General features: G+C 41.7%; 1 protein-coding gene and 1 long non-coding RNA gene across 3 annotated transcripts in view; both read right to left on the reverse strand.

Moving 5' to 3' along the window:
* The window catches only part of LOC119172871 (homeotic protein ultrabithorax), a 502,883-nt gene that overhangs the window by 176,998 nt on the left and 307,869 nt on the right, over nucleotides 1-18,016 (reverse strand). The gene's annotated exons all lie outside the window — the stretch shown is intronic.
* Nucleotides 5,890-12,301, reverse strand: LOC142814614 (uncharacterized). Of its 2 annotated transcripts, XR_012894979.1 has the most exons (3): nucleotides 12,088-12,286; nucleotides 9,095-9,350; nucleotides 5,890-6,541 (listed from the first exon to the last, which is right to left on the reverse strand). It is a non-coding gene; the product is annotated as an uncharacterized LOC142814614 (long non-coding RNA). The 2 variants fall into 2 exon arrangements; XR_012894978.1 differs by having other exon boundaries at nucleotides 5,890-9,350; nucleotides 12,088-12,301.

Raw genomic sequence — 18,016 nt, forward strand, 5'->3', positions numbered from 1 at the left:
CTGCCCGTAGTGACAGAACAGGAGGAGACGGAAGTGAGCGCCAGAGTGCGTAGAGATTCCGCCGTGTAGTCGGCGAAGTTTTTGGTCCGTAGGGACGGCTCGAGCTACAGGCAAGAGCGTGGGTTTACCGCTATCGAGCGAAGACGCGGGCAACAGCTGCGTGTGGGAAGCCGACGGATTTCCGGCGAAGAAGTTTGAAGCTTGGAGAGTGGCCATTTGAGGACGCGAGGTTTCCTGGAAGAGAAACTTCGAGAGCTACGGAACGACAACCACGCTGGACTTTGAGTGAGTGATTCTCGGAAGAGTATCATTCAGACTTTTGTTCCAAGGACTTTGGACTGAATAGGTTGTCTATCTCTTTAGTCCTTAAGTGTCTTGGTTGTTCAATGCATGCGACTGCATTGTAGTGCGTATTGTTGTCTGAGTCCGTTGTTTTGAGTGTGGCTGATTGTACTGTGTAGTACGTTGTCTGATTGGTGACGTATTGTATGTAACTATTGTGGAGTGTGCATTTTTATGTATTGTTTTCGATCTGCCATTATTGAGAATATAATTTGTTTATCAACTCTCGGCTCTGACTTATTCTTTGGGCCACAGCCGGCGTCCGCTGGCGCGCCAAAAAAGGACCACTTCTAAATTGTCCACGCTTTCGTGGTGCGGTTCGGGGGGCCGATACTTCGGCTCTTGGAATTAGCCCGGCGATCGCCTCCCTAATAAACGGGACAGGTGTGACAAGTGGGCATCGATGATATGCGAAGCAGGAATGAGAAACGTGTATATGTCACTTTTAATTCAGCAGAACGTTACGAGGTGGAGGTAAATGATGCCGTGCATGACTTCCGTGCCACGATTACCATGTTTGCATGTGTCGTTCACCTTGGTCATCTATTCACGTCACGTGATCCCAAATTTCGTATATGTGGAGCTAGCGAAACGGCCGAGAGCATGCTATGAGCGTGGTATGCTGTCAGTGTTCTTACATGACACGCGAGTCAGAATTATCATGCTTGCAACAATCATATATTTCGTCATCCACTGACGTCACGTAACGCCAAATTCGGTGTATGTGTAGCTAGCAAAATGGCCGCGAGCAGATCATGAATGGCCCAATGCCCTCCAATGCAGCGTTGATGCGCGCGCACGCTGGGCACAGCGACGCTACGTTAGCAAAACGTGAGCACTCTTTAGTCTAACACCAGGCGTGACCGTCATCAGTCAGCGTGGCCCGATGGCAACCGGCGCTAAGCGCGACATGCTGCCTTTCGCGCCGATGCGTTACCCAGACAACATTGCGTCTCCCTCTTTTCGGGATGGAGGGACGCCGGATGTGTTGAAATGCGCATGCGTCAAAGCAGCTCAGCACGGCGCGTGCTTTCGAGTATATGGTAGGACCGGCGCCTGGCGTGGTAACACCGGCGTGAAACGACGAAATGAACGCTGGTGAGCACGCGCGCGGCGTCACGTCGAAATGTATTGGCGCCTTGACTGTGGCATGTAGTCATGTGCTCACATGACACGCATCTCATGATTATCATGTGTGCACCAGTCCCACACCTTCGTCATCCATTCGCGTCTCGTAATATCAAATTTGGCATATGTGAAGCTAGCGAAACGGCCGCAAACGCATGATCAGTGTGGCATGTAGTCATGTTGTTACATGACACGCATGTTGTGATGATGATGTTTGGATGTGTCATTTACCTATGTCGTCCGTTCGCGTCGCGTAACACCGAGTTTGGTACATTTGAAGCTAGCAAAACGACCGGGAGCGCATCATGAGCGTAGCATGTAGTCATGTTGTTACATGACACGCATGTCATGATGTTCCTGTTAGGGCCTGTCGCTTGTGTTGGCCATGAAATCATGTCATACCATACAGTTTTGCAACTTGCCATTTGAACAGAACCACCCCAAGAGCTGCTGGACAATGAAATGTAAATCATGGCATTCATGACACACATGTCATGATTTTCATGTTATGACTAGTCAAATATGTTCTTAATGCAGTCATGTTACACCATACCAAGTTTGGTATCGATATCATTATCTAAACGACCAGGAGAGCTAAAAATTGTAGGCGGCTAGATAGATAGATAGATAAATAGATAGATAGATAGATCTATCTATCTATCTATCTATCTATCTATCTATCTATCTATCTATCTATCTATCTATCTATCTATCTATCTATCTATCTATCTATCTATCTATCTATCTATCTATCTATCTATCTTGTCGCCTACGACTTTTAGCTCTCCTGGCTGTTTTGATTATGGTATCAATACCGAAATCGGCATGACATGTATGTATGACGAGCATAATCAACTAGTTATAGCATGAAGATCATGACATGTATGTCATGAATGTCATGATTTACATTTTATGACCTTGCTGCTTTTGCAGTGGTTTCGTTCACATGGAATTTCCCAAAACTGGTATGGTATGACAGGGCTGCATGACGAACATAAGTGAGACCCTCTAACGTAGAAATCATTACATGCTTGTCATGATTCGCATGTTATAACTAGTCATGACTTCGTGGCACTCTCATGGTGCACTCCTGGTTATTTCGCTAGCTTCAAATTTTCCAAATTTTGTATTACGGGACGTGAATGGACGACGAAGGCATATGACTGGTGCAAACATGACAATCATGATATGCGTATCATGTAAAACAGGACTAGATTTTACGCTCATAGCTTGCTCACAGCCGTTTCACTAGCTCCACAAACACAAAATTTGGTATTACGTGACGTGAATGGATTACAAAGGTAAATGAGACGTCCAGACATGGTAATCTTGATACGTGTCATGCACAACATGACTACGTGCTACACTCGTATATCTTGCTTACGGCCGTTTCACTGTAGCTCCAGATAAACCAAATTTGGTATCACATGACGTGAATAGACGACGAAAGTAAATGGCACGTCCAAACATTATAATCATGATATGCGTGTCATGTGAAAGATGACTTCGTCCTACGCTCAAGGTGCGCACGCGGCCGTTTCGGAAGCTCCACATATACGAAATTTCATATTACGTGACTTGAATGGATGACGAAAGTAACGGACACGTCCAAACATGACAATCATTATAAGCGTGTCATGTAAAACATGATGACATGCTTCGCTCATATCGTGCTCGCGACCGTTTCCCTGGCTTAACATATACCAGATTTGATGTCAAATTACGTGGTTAGACGAAGTAGGTAAATGACACATCCAAATATTAGTCGTGGCATGGAAGTCATGTACGGCATAATTTACGTCCGCCTCGTAACAAAGGGACATTTCAACCTTCCTCATTCGTGCTTCTCATATAATCGATTCCCACAGTACGTGGGGTTTGTCAATCGTTTTCAGTGCTACTCGAAACACAGTCTGAGTAACATGAGTTAAGCCCAAAAAAGAACGCACCGGACAAAGACGGAAAGTGACACACACGCGCACTTGTCACCTTCCACCCGTGCTTCTCACGCTCTTTTCACTTTCAATGTGTATCAAAACCAAAAACTTTTGGAAAAAAATTTTAAGCCCCCTTCTAGTAAAACAAACTATTCGAGCGACCATGAGCGGCGGCGACATTTACAAAGGTGAGTGGCCGGCATACCGTGCCCTAGCGGGTAGAGCACTTCTTAAGACATAAATGAATACAAGATGTGTCCATCAGTGTTACGGAATGGGCGCTTCCATTCCATTCCGGGGAATTAGGACCTAGTGCAAATCTATTCCTTTTAATTTCTCAGAACGAAAAAAAAAATTGGCCCATTCCCACTCCGGGAATGGCGGGCAGTTTATTTCTATTCCTGCAATTCCTCAATGTAGAAAATGCATCTCGATAGCTTTAATGTTCAATTAAGAATGCACGCCAATCTATCTATCTATCTATCTATCTATCTATCTATCTATCTATCTATCTATCTATCTATCTATCTATCTATCTATCTATCTATCTATCTATCTATCTATCTATCTATCTATATGTCTGTCTGTCTATCTGTCTATCTATCTGTCTGTCTGTCAGTCAAATAAAGCCATTTAATTACCCGGCCGAATGTGAAGCACTTTCTGAATGCTCAGCCATCTTGAGCTGGTGGCTGCGTTCATACTTGTGAACACTCTTTATCAAAAAGCAAATGTTACGCATATCTGAGCTGCAACATCAATACCTAGGAATTGGATGGTGTGTTCTTTTACTAGAAAATACATAGGTAGTAAGTAATTCTTGAGACTCAACAGTGTTTCTAAGGCTGCGCTGAAAATTATATACACTAAACATGCTTGTCTCGAGGATATGGTGCTGCCTATTTCGGCGCTCCAGTACGTGCGCTCATCCATTGACCTTTCCACGCACTAAAACTCGTTCATGTTTCACAAATTGTTTGTGTTTGCAAACTATCATGTTACGCAGCACCACACGCGACCAAGACATTGCAGAAATGTCGTTGAGGTACGAACACATGGCATACCACTACTTCCAGTATACCAGTACTTTCATTGCATTTATTGTGCCAGGACGTGAATGGTAGGAATAAAAAAATGGTTACGTTAAGCTAATGAATGAAAGGTACACACTAAACCAATTCTGACCCTTAAGGGTGTAAATGAGCTTGTCGCCAGACGAACACCCTTTGCTCCCTATTGGGTGTTCAAAAAAGGGTGCTGAGAAAGGGTGCAGAGCTCAGCACCCTTAAGGAAAGGGTGCAGAGCAAAAATTTTGAAGGGTGTAATGAGTGCACCCTTTAAAAAAAGGTGCTGTGATGTCATAACACCCTTTCAAATGGGTGCTGGAAGGGTGCTCCACATCGACGTACCAGTGGGCCAAATCTAGGATTGACGCTGGAGATGGCTAAAAATGCAGATTGCTGTATACTCTGTAGACCATGCTGAGTGACAGCCTACATACAGTTTGTTAGTACTTGAACACATGTACTAAGTCGTCCATTCCACCCTGAACACGTGCACCATGCACGCGGCCGGCCCTCCACAGAGTGCCTTCCGCAGGCGCTTATGAAACTAGCACTGAAACACAGTGACAGCTCTAGGTGGGGATTTTGCATCATCGTCTTTTAAAACACAGTGTCTCTGCAGTGAAGGTACTGGTAAGTTGGCTCCAGTGTTTCGCTTTCTCTATGTGTAGGCAAATAGAGAATCCGGCACTGTTATCGAGAAGTGCTGCAATTGTGCCTTACCCTGTCCAGATGCTGTTCCTCATGTTTTCGTTTTTGGCTGCTCTGGATAGAACAAGCTGCACTTCTAAAGAACAGTGTCGAATTTTAGATAAGCTGGTACTGTTGCAAGAGTAAAGTTAGCTTCACCACAAAGGAAGTGTGATTTGGCGAAGCCGTTGTTCTCCAGCAGTCAACAAAGTGGAGGCCCACTTACAGCTGTCTGTACGTTTGTGTACTAGTTACCAAAGTGCCCTCGAGAAGCGCTCGGCAGAGTGCCAGATGCATGGTGCAATGTTCAAGGTGGAAGTAGACAATATGTAAATATATACCTTAAAGCAAGCTATACTGAATAAATATGTGTGTTTTAATAATCATGAAATTGATCCCAGAGTGCGTATATGGCCTGTGCTACCCATTTTTGGTCCAGAATGAATGTAATCTATTCAAGGCCCCTTGCTGCACACATGCATGCACAATTTATGAATGCTTGGTCATCATACAGACATGTATGCCTGTAAATTGAAAATTCACAAGTTTCGAATACTGGTGATTATTTCAAATGCCATATACTCACTTTGAAAGACACACAGATAATATGCACTAAATACAGAACCTTACCACATTGCGCTCTTTTAAATTATGTGTCGCAGACGTGAGCTTTTATGCATGTGAGAATGCAAGATATTAGGCCCCAACAAAAATTTATGACAAATAAATTAACATGATGCCAATAGTCGCTATTTTATTGTACATAGCATACAACCGAAAAAGATTGACAATAGTAAACATGAGCTATGACCTTCTGCATTGATTGTAATGGTGAGATCTTTGTGAGTGAGGATCAATCTTCTGTTTTTTCAAATCTTTTTTCTTACGAGTAGACATCTTTTTTGTGACGAGACTTCTTTTTAACTTTTAACATTCTGACTTCCCTCCTTGCATAGTAGGTAACAAATAAATTATTTAGAACAACAAAATATAAGTTAGAGGCACCAGCAGTCCAAAGGCGCTTATTGAGAGTGTTGCCAGTGCCCACAAAATTGAAAAAGAAAATAGATAGGAGAGTAGGTGTGTGGTAAAACATGTGGGCTTATATAACATGCTTTGGTCATCATGCTAAATGCCTTGACTACAAACTTGCTCAAGGCCTATTTACAGCTCTCCTTTTATATATGTGTGTGTGTTTCTAAACTTGTGTGTTACAAAATCACAAATATTGGCAAAGTAATGCAAGTGGTGTTGGATTAATATAATGTGATCATTCAAACACTTGCACAATCCATCTTCAGCTGCCCAGGCGACTTTGGTTCCTTTTACAAAAGTGTGGTCAGGGCGCTCCTTTTCTACAGCACATTCGCACGCGGAAGCCTAAAATAAAGACAGAAGTAATCACTAAGAGTTTCACAAGACAGACTGTCCAAGATACAATATGCGTTGTCATGCTGGAGTGTTCTTAGTTCGATGTGAGTAGAAGTCAGCATCAAAATTCGCTTTGTTTTCAACGGAAAACATGCTTGTTGGAGGTCCCCCAGGCAAAAAACTGTGTAAACAACTTGACAGTACCTGTGGGCCTACAGAGGGTAGCACGTACAACAGATTTCACATAAAAAACAAACAGCATAGTAGAAAGGAAATTTATACACAAGAAACATCTGAGCAATGATTCAGCATGATGCACACGTGAAACATGAGTTAGGTTTGAGTAAAAAAACTATTCATCAAGTGATTGCGCACATCTGATTTGAACAAATCGAATAAGGCACTGAAGTTAATTAGGGTTTTTAAAGAATTGTAAACTGCCAATAAGCAATATTCTAGTCTAGCTCTACAATAGTGTGTCATGTATGTAGTACTAGTATTTGCCTGTTAGGTATGCTGTAGTCATGATCATATTCAGTTTTCCTAATACCTTAAACTTATTATGTTGAAGTCCAGCTGTTCATGTTCAATAAATAATTGTTTATGGTAGCATTTAGGTTACAAAATTGATGCTAAAAATTTGGCAGACCCCACATACTTTGGGAAACGATGTTATGCGAAACACGCATAACATGTATTTTAATTTTTTTATTGAGCGATCTTATGAAGTGGAGCTCAATATAAGTACAAATTCTCGCACACACATACGTTAAACAGCCGCATATGTTTCATTTGTTATGGGGAGATGTCACACCTTTGACAACATTAGCAGTTATTTGCTGTTTCGTAACGATGCCAACAGAAACATGGATATTAGCCACACTAGAAGTGGTAGGCTGGTATGAAGCACTGGTGTTTGCGCTGGCACTTGCGACGATGGTAGCCCTCAACACTGCTACACAAATACTTCACAGGATGGTGCCTGACTACAATTGACTTTGACTCGACCTCACGGCTGCATCATAGGAGTGCACATGTAATAGTTATAAAATTTGATAGCCAGTACTACAACGGCAGTTGATGTTACACAAACATTTGAGACTATTTGGAAAGTATAACCGAGGCCGGGCATGGCTCTGTGGTAGAATACTTAATTACCAAGCAGAATACTAGGTTTGGATTCCTGCTAGGACACTTGACTTTATTCTTTGCATTCATTTGGTCAATGCTGCCTATGTCAGCTTTTTAACATGATAGCGTTGAAGAGCTCGTGTCGCAGAAAACCCGCCGCCGGCGTCTGCCCCGTTGGTTGTGAGCGAAAAATCGTCTGTGCATCTGTGACCGAAAAATCAAGTTACCTAGTTTCCAGAAACTCAAAATTCCTACTTATGACCTAATGGAGGCGCGCTAATTGCTGCAAAACAAAACCCCCAAGTTGACTACTAGACACTCAACACAGGGCTTAACACACGAAAGTCTATTGACATCGGCCAAAAATTAACGTTAGATGTACAGCGCTATTCCATTTCCCCATTTCATGAACTACACAATGCCATGATAATTGTACCCTGGTATTTTTGGTGGGCTATATCGCACAAAAAATGCAAGGATTATGTCAAAAGAATGGCATCAAATTTTACCGGCATGTCATCGAAATAGAGACACAAGCTACTAGTCTTATTTATAATGCTAAGAGTATTTGAGGTAAAGGCATTGAAGATAGCTGGTGGCCTTTTTCACTATCTAAGTATCAAAATTCTGCCATGTCAGTCATAGTTTACTGACATTGCAAGCTCAAGAAAAGTGTGGCTCTGAAGGCATTAACACAGCGTTTTGCCAGATCTTTTAAGAAGGCAGTCTTTAAAATTGCTAATGTTTCCAATTTTTCTTTTGCTATAAATTTTGTGCTGTGCATCCAAATGTACCTCCATCCAACTTGTTTTTTTTTTGCATTCGTGCTCTCACTAACTGCTTACCTTGTCTTGTCAAGTGTTCGTTGACATAAATAGGACTACTTGATCTAAAAGGAAAGGCCACTGTAGACAGACGTAAGTTTTTTGTCTTATCCAGAACATTTCATTTGTAACATCGTTCATAATGCACTAAAATTTTTTTTCAAACTAGGCTTGTTTGTTCCTACTCTGTCTGCAGTGTCAATATCATCACGAGTAATGGTTTTTCCATCATCGCCCAAAAATTTCGGACAGCGTCAAAAGAAAACCCTCATCTGAGACGCCTTTGATGTCGGATAGTTCAACCTTGAATACAGTGTAAATTCTTCAATTTTCATCTGAAGTTGCTTATTTTCACCTGGAAGTTTTTTGTGCCTGTTTCAAGGTAAGACAGGCTTTTCATGCAAAGCCTTTATTTCTAAAGAGAGCGCGTTGACACTGTCACCACCTTCATTCCACACTTCTTGACCACCAAAGTTCAGTAAGAATTTTGTGCTTGAAATCCTCTGTTTACCATGACAAACAATTCACAGGAAACATTAGTACTCTTGCTTGGCAGGAGTGCATGCAGTAATACTAACACAATTAAAGCAGGAAATAAGTGTCTCACCTGTGCAAAAATGATTTTGGCAAGCACTGTGAAGACCACACACACTGCTGCCAAACTGAGGAGAATATGAAGAGCACTTCATATAAGTAGGCAGCGTCCAGTAGCTTGGTGAGGCACAGCGCATAAGCTGGTTGAACAGAGCTGATGCTTGAAAGAATGGTTCAGAGTTCGCTGGTGCTTGGGCTCCTTGACCTTGTCAGGAAATTTCCTTGAGCAGCCTCACTCAAATGAAATGACAGACCGTGCCGAAGAATTTCTGCACCAGTGCAAAAAAATTATTGTAGTGAGGTTTGTCTAGACTGCATGCGCTGCTTGCCGAATTGCAGTGAATGGCTAGAAACGCATGGCCAACATATATTTAGTGGCACGCAAATGAGAAATACAAAAAGGGCATGCTGCAGTATAAATAAAACGAAAAACATGCTGCTGCAGAGCTTTTCATGTCGATGTCATACATGTGAATTTTCTTTCACCTTTATAGCTCACTCATGCACGAAGATGAAGTTAGAACTTTTAGATGAAGACACCCCCTTTTAGCTGTATCAACTGCACGTAATTAAGAGATAAACATGCGTGAGTAATGCTGCTGCCTGCAATCGATAAATTCTTTTTTTGAAGCTGACCAAATATATGCACGAGTGCATCCATAGAGGCACATTTGCATTTCTGTAGTTATGATACCCATGTGATGTGTTTCTTAAGTAAATGCCATGCAATATGCACCATATGAATATTTTATTCCGTAAAATTGCAATACCACTACATATACATGTCCGTATGCGCATATGCATCCACTGCAGATAAAGCATAAAACTAAAGCAATACTGACACATGAATTTTTTACCAAGGTAGTGGAGGGCTCCAGAAATTTCGACCACCTGGGGTTCTTTAACGTGCACACAAATCTGAGAACACAGGCCTACAGCATTTTCACCTTTATCGAAAAAGCAGCCGGCAAGGCCGGAATATCATCCTGCGACCTTCGGGTTAGAAACCGAGTACCTTAGCGACCAGACCACTCCGACAGGACTTCAATCTCCCTGTTCCCCCGTGTAGGGTGATAGACCGTCTTTGCTGGTCTGGCTAACCTCCCTGCCTTTCCTTCTCTACCATTTATTCTCATGAGTTCAACGAATAAAGCTTCCTTCAAACGGCTAACATTCGGACGTTTATAATTTGCCTGAAATTGAGTTCACTAAATGAATATTGTGTGCTGCTTCATAGTGATCATTGATCTAAATTGTTCTGGTTGGCTAAAGAGGCACTACTCCTCACTTCTAATCAAACAGCCCAAGCTGTCTAATGACCATAGGGGAGGAAAAGTGGAAACGCTAAGACAAAACATCAATCTTGAACCCCATGCCATCACAATGAAGCAGGCAAGCTTCTGCAATATTGACCGGCAACCAGGATCTCAGACACTGCAGATAGCTACATAACGTAATGGTTTCCCAACATGACGTAAAGGCAGCAGAATCACATATTGCCTAACCTGCTTCATTATGATAACTATGAGGCCATAACGTTATTGGCCTCTGTATGCTAATAACAATTTACCTTGCATATCATGTGACATTAACATTCAATATGACGTCATGAATCTTGCATCCCACCATGTGGTCCAAGTACCAACAAGGCGGTTTTAGTGACGTCGGTGCAAGGCAGTAAACAACAATCACTTGGTGAACATTATTTTTCATATTATTGAATTGGTCTGATGCATACATCTTCAAAAAATGGCAGTTTAGATTTGTTCATTCTTAGATAAATACAATGTCTAAGTTTGCATGTCAGCAGCAACATATGCACGCATACTGTGATGTATAACCTTATTGTGTTTTGAGCAATAAATTAGGCATTCATACACTGCACATATCACAGGTCACTTGTAAATCTGCAGCGAGGTCATAAAGAATTTATGATATCAGATAAAGCTATACACTTGTATTCGAAAGTGTCATTGGAAGATTTGGTATAACTTAGTTTTAGAATGTTTGTAGACGTATAGGTATTCGGCAAAGTTTTAACTCTAAAGCGGGCTGCAGCGCCCACAATTCTTTTACAAACCAGAAGAATGCAATGATATGTGAGCAGGGGGGAACAAGCAGTACCACCAAAATTGCACTCGAACGAGTGAACTACTGCTCAACCTAGCGCTTGCACAGCTAAGGTACGGCTATTCGGCCACTCATAGAGAAAATGTATTGACCCAGGCGTAAATGCACGCTTTGAGAACCGCACCTACAGCACGCTGTGTCAAGTTTACGCACACTTAATTAAGCTGAATATCATGGTAATTTAATATTATACGTGCCCGGTGGATGCAAACACATTTGGTCACACAGGAAAACACATATACCTTATAGTAGTCACACACATTTAATGATCATGTAGCTGTTGAAAAGAGGACGAGTAACAAATAAAACTTTCTTCATATACTTCTTTGGCACAGAAAACAAACAAGGCCGCGTAAATACCAACGCGGACACCACGTTATTCTTCTCCATTCTTCTAAATTAAATACGTGAAGATCTAATTCAACGCGAATCACCGGAATACTCAAACGCACGCGACACACAGACGACGCTTACGGCTTCCATGCGCAGTCCCCGAACGGCTTCCGATGGCATTGCAAAAATATAGTGATTCATAGCGTGAAGAGCATCACCCGCCGAGTCACAGCATCACAGCGCACATTGCTTTATTCTCCTTCCCCACAGAAAAAATTCCCCCGCGCGTACCGTCCCTTAGCTTAGACTTGAGCTTAATGAAATCAGACACGCCACCAGGCTCGCTACGTTAATAAAAACTCACTTATCGTCTACCAGCTATAAAAACATTAGCTCACAACGTTATTATACTATAGCACTTTCGGTGTTAACCGCGGGAGGAGCCGAGGACGCGAGCGGTAGCAAAACAGCCTGGATCGGGCACGCCGCGGCCTGGCCGGAGAAGCAAAAAACAAAGCGTCGACAGCAGAAACATCCACCTACCTTTTTAGTTTGGCGAGCGCTCGACGGTACAAAGCAGCCGGTCCTCTCTTGAGTATAGTGCATCTTCGTAACAAGCAGCACCGACAGAACACGAAAGACAGCGCAAGCACACTTTGAACGACATAAAAAATCGACTTGAAACGCTCGGCACACGGCCGTTGCGGCCTCCAGGAAGATACCGCCATTTCTGTCCTGCTGACGCCACCGATCCGCATTTGCGCACATAACTTTTTACATGATAAGTAAATAGATTATTTCTGCTTAAAACTTAAGTATAAAATAGTGAAGATAGAAGATACGCTAGTGCGTATTGCATAGAATATTTTTTACCTTTGAAAATGACAAAATCACATAACGCGTAATTGCGCGAAATTTGAAATGTGAAAGAGCGCGCGAAATTTGAAACGTTTGCTTGCTTGTGTATTTCTTATACCGATACCTTGTTAACATCTGTACATTGGTTGAGTGGTTAAGCTGGCTGTTAAAAACAGTGTCAAAACGGTTGTATATTAGTACAAAGTACAGGCAGCAAGCAAAATTTGTCACATCAAAATAAGCGTATTAGTTGGCAAACAATATTTTAGCTGTCTTTAGTGAATTTTCTTTAGGAAAATGTTTTAGTCAAGGCTCATTTTAACTTGCTTTGAAGAATATTTCTATGAACAAAATCAAGAAAACGTTTCTTTATTGTTATACTATTAGAACGTCAAAGTCCATAGCCCGCCATAAATATTGGTAACACGTGTCAACTGATACATTGTAAGGTTAACAAATATTTGTACAACACAAAAACTCTTTTATCTACCACGGTCTTGTTGGTTTGTATTTCTTTGCATCAACAAATGTATGATTTATACATACTGTCATGGACGAAGCTTTGTTTTCAGTGTTAGGCGCAAACGAGGCTATGTGTAAGTCACAATCCTGTTGTAGCTCTACAAGCTGCGTACTCCGCCATTGGCTAGTGAGCTTGTAGCGCATGGCTTGGTAAGCGCCGGCCGTGAGGCGACGAGAAAGAGGCAGCAAGAATGCAAGAACCAGTGCAGAACTTACGTTCAGCCGGGCACTATCGCTATTCGGATATCAGTTACTGCGGTGGGCCTATTAATGAGACCATGGTGTCTAACCACTAGACATCTAAAAGCTGTTCGTTATGCTCTATGACCACGTTACTCACAAAGCTTTGTCGGCGAGTGTGCACCCTAATGGGTGCTCATCAGCACCCATTTGTTGTTGCACCCTTTTTGCACCCTAGTTTCCACCCTTTTGATGTGTTCACCCTTTAGGTTCCGCTTGTAGGGTGCTGAGAAGCGAATAGGGTGCTCAAAGGGTGTGCTTAGGGTGTCGGCACCCTTTTTGCACCCTTAAGGGTCAGAATCGGTTTACTGTGTATGAGCAATGCCTGTAAACATTTGAGCTTCAGTGTACGATACGTTGTGCCAAATGCTAATCGAAGTATCTCTGTCAGAGAATAACGATGTGCAATCACACAGAACCTCCACAGTTTTGAGAGACAGTGACCTCCATGAGACCACAGAAAATTATACATGTTTACCAGCTGTAGTTATCGATTCGACTACTGTTTGATTACAGTTACGATCAGCATGTCGGCTTGCTACTTCAGCCTACGCGACATCTGCAGATATTTTGCTCCCTTTTCTAGAATGAGACTGGAATGAGAAAGAAGCACTTGAGTTCAGGTGTCGATAGTTGCGATCTGGTCTGCAAGTTGATTTCTTCTTTCAGCCGCCTCGATACGCTGGAAAGCTGCTGACAAATTACAAATGGTCACATGCGGTAATGTGGAACACACGTCATGTTGATCAGCGCCTTATCAATTCAAGCCACCGCATGACTGTGAACTTTTGTCGCGTTTTTGTTGGTGTTCCGGTTTTATCCAGGAGTGAAAATTTTTCCGTCCAAAGATTATTTGGTTACATCTTTAATACCATAATGCAACAAGCCATGATACCGAGTATGTAGCTTATTATCAGTCTTAATCATTTCCGGGTTAAAGCTGGCTATATCCACGAAACGAGACAAAGAGTGTCTGGTTTACTGGCTATATCCAGCACTTTATCCGGGACTTAATTAAGGGTGAGACGCATATAAACTTGGCTGTAATGTCGTGCAACATTTTCTTTGTATTTTATGATAACGTTTCGGGATGAGCACATTTACAAGCAGTTCTTTTAAAATTTTTCTTGAGCCCCGCCATGGTGGTCTAGTGGCTAAGGTACTCGGCTGCTGACCCGCAGGTCGCGGGTTCGAATCCCGGCTGCGGCGGCTGCATTTCCGATGGAGGCGGAAATGTTGTAGGCCCGTGTGCTCAGATTTGGGTGCACGTTAAAGAACCCCAGGTGGTCGAAATTTCCGGAGCCCTCCACTACGGCGTCTCTCATAATCATATGGTGGTTTTGGGACGTTAAACCCCACATATCAATCAATCAAAATTTTTCTTGAGTAAAATACTCACGTTTACTGAACTAACCACGGACATATGACTATGGTACTACTATACGATGGATAGTCTTCTAACTGTTGAAATAAAAATATAACAACTGTGTTGGCAGCTACGTTATAAAATAATATAAACGTTTATGATATTAAAGAGGTGCTCTAGCATGACCTGTAATGCAACGGACGCAGACACTGTTATTTTTCCATACCATTTTCGCAACTCTTTTATAACTGAATATATTCATATAACCTGTAGCTTCCTAGTTCGTTTTCAAGAAACTAACAGCAAGAACCACTTTCAGAAGTCTGGGTACAAATCTTGAAGTTCAAAGTGTCCTGCAGCTGTGAACCTTAATACAATATAAAAGAAGCTGATCATCCTAAGGGCCTTTTATACGGTAGGCAGCTATGATCACATGCCAATAATTATGCGTTACACAATAACATTACCTTAACAAGGTGGCGATTACCCCTGCTTTGCCTCTGTATTTCTCCTTCTCATCTTTCTTCAACAATATCGTTGTCTTGGAGAATGCATGCCACATTATCAAAGCAAAATAATCAATCCATGATTTAAATATTGAAATGTCATCGTAGTCAAAAACTTAAAAAAAACGCAAGTTTCCCTAAAAGACGCTAAAACGACCCGCGAGACTTTTCCATGAATGTTTAATGGTTTCCGTGAAATTTCTGCATGGTGTTGCAGAAATTTTCTAAGCACATCATTTTGAAGGGTATGCTATTTTGTTTCTTTTATTAGCTTGCTTCCGCAGCATGTGAATTTGTAGAATCAAGCATTAGAAAGACATAAAAAAAATCAAGGTAGCACACAAGCCAGAGGTACAAACAAATCTTGTTTCATTCATTTTTATCTTTCTTTCTTCATCTCTTTTTCTCTGTCACACTTCCTCCTTCCTTCTATCTCTTTTTATTCCTCCCTAATTTTGTCTTTCTCTCCATTACTTCTTTTTACCTTTCTTTATCTTCTATTTATCTTTATGTTTCAAACTTTCTGCGTATCTCTCTCTTTTGCTCTCTCGATCTGTGCTCGTACTCCCACCTGAAAAAAATGGCATGCGCACCAGCCAAGTTTTGCGTTGCACGTGCACGAAAAAAGGTAGACACCATTCACGATGTTGATAACTTTTCGAAAGTGTAACGGCATAACGAAAACCATCATGGTCCCAGCGTGAAATTATCAGAACACAATCCCAGATTTCATTCTACGTGTACGCTCGTCTCGAGGGTGAGTGGACACTTTGGAACAACAAAAACAACTCGCTCTTACATGCTGCTTCTTTCCTGGCGACAGTCATCCACAGAAATTTGTGGCTCATAGTTGCTTTTGCTTTACCGATGGTATAGGCGATTATGGCGAGCCTCACCCTGTAGTGGATGACAAGATTTGTGGGTTTGTCGTCGTTCAAGACACGCAGTGAAGTGTTGCCAGAGAGGGAGGCAGGGAAACGATTCAAACGTTAAGTCAGAAAGAATAGCCAAGCTTCAGCTTGGTAAGCTACCCTTGTCTCTGAGGGAGGGAATGAGGCAAATAAATAATAGAAAAGAAATACTGTTGGCTACAGGTTTGGGCATGGCTTATACACGTGCGATTTGGTAACTTCATGTCATAATCTGTCTGTGAAGCATGTGGATAAGTGTTCCTATGCATTTTGTTAACGTTGTAATTTACTGTGTGTAGGTGCAACTAGGAGGTGCCTAATCATATTACGCTTGGTCATGACGATACAAACATGATGGAGATAACAGGTTTATGGCAACACTATACTTAATGTACAGTACCATCCACTATTAAAAGAAACACTGATGAGCACCCGTCATATTGCGGGCCCCATAACTGCACGTAGACGCAGAAATATTGTTCACGCCCGCACCAGTCTATCGAAAGGAGTCAGGACAGTCAACCAGCAGTATAGTCCTATGCAAATATAAGCCACTTTACTTTCGCCAGAGAGTGAAATCCAGACATGATGAACACGAAAGTGTTCCCATTAGCAGTGCACCTGTCAGTACATACGACGCACACATGCAATTTCAGCGAGTCACCGTAAATGAATTTATTTGTTTTCAAAGAAAAATGTTCGATTGTGTAACTGATAATTCTGCACCGTTTTAGGTGACAAGCTGAGTTAGTCGTTCAGCGCCCTATATATCGGGCTTTTTTCAACTGCAATCATTGCTCGGCAGATAGACGTACGAACAATACATTTAAATGAACAAGTGATGTGCTGAGGATGCATTAGGGACATGTTTTGTGGATGTGCCCCCTAACACACTGCATATCTTGCCTGAAGGTATGTGAAAGACCAATTCGCGATCACGGCCCATAGTCTTTAAATTTGTGCAATACTATGACGTATATGCGATGGTGCACTGTGGAGTGTTTTGTGTTGACTGCTATTAATTGTTATTCCATTTCATGTTTTAGTGTCGTTGCCCCTGTTGCTTTTGTTGTTGTAGCTGCTTTAGAGTTGTTTCTTTTATGAATGGTACGTGTTGTTGTTTTTTGTAAAAATTACTCATGCACGTATATATACATACACATGTACTCCACCACAGCAGCTTCCCCAAGCTCTCAAGCATAATTCTCATTCATAGGCAATTGAAATAAAATCTTTAGGCTTGCCTTCTCCTTTTTTTTTTAAGCAGGATTGTAGCCTTCGTTTTTCCTCACTATTGCTCGTGAACCGGTACAGGCATATTTGTTTTGTGGTGACAAAGAAAAGACCGTAGCACGCCTTTCGTATAACTATATCGTGGTGCTGAAACTGAAAGATTGACCAGATAGCAGTATATACACGCTTGTAGGCTTATGACTGAATCAGTCATAATGCATCATTATGACCAATTCTGCAGCCCAGCATTTAAGAGCTCTTTACGACTATATAGAGTAAAAAGTACTGTTAAATGTAGATGACTTGTAGTAATATTATGCGCAAGACAATCATGCATTTTGGTTTTGTGTTACCGTGTTTTTTTTCATGTTTGTTTGTGTATTGAAGTAAACTTGTACGTAGAAATGGTATGTGGAGAATTCATTGTGCCATCAGGATTTAACATTTGTGAAGTCTATCTTGCCTGTGTCGTCTTATGCAGATAAATTAACCTCTTTATTGCCAGGTGAAAACAGTGTAAAATATATGTATGAAGTTTTGATTTTAATGTAGAGATTTGACTATCTTCTTCTTTTATGTCTGATATTTCTTGTTTGCATGGAAATTTTAGTCAAGAAATTTTGTTCATTTGTAGGGTTTATTTCAAGAATTCTATTGGCGGTTATTACTTCTGCGGACATTTCGCCAAATAATACATCGCAAACAGCTCTCCTCCCCTCTTTAACAAAGTATTGCACTCCATGGTATAGACGAGATGATTGTATTGAGGTTGGCGTTGTGATGAGATGAGTATGGTTATTTCCCGTTGGCGAGCCGACGTGTAATCGCCTTATATT

The sequence above is a fragment of the Rhipicephalus microplus genome, chromosome 4 (genome assembly GCF_043290135.1).
Source record: "Rhipicephalus microplus isolate Deutch F79 chromosome 4, USDA_Rmic, whole genome shotgun sequence".
In the NCBI taxonomy this organism is placed as follows: domain Eukaryota; kingdom Metazoa; phylum Arthropoda; class Arachnida; order Ixodida; family Ixodidae; genus Rhipicephalus; species Rhipicephalus microplus.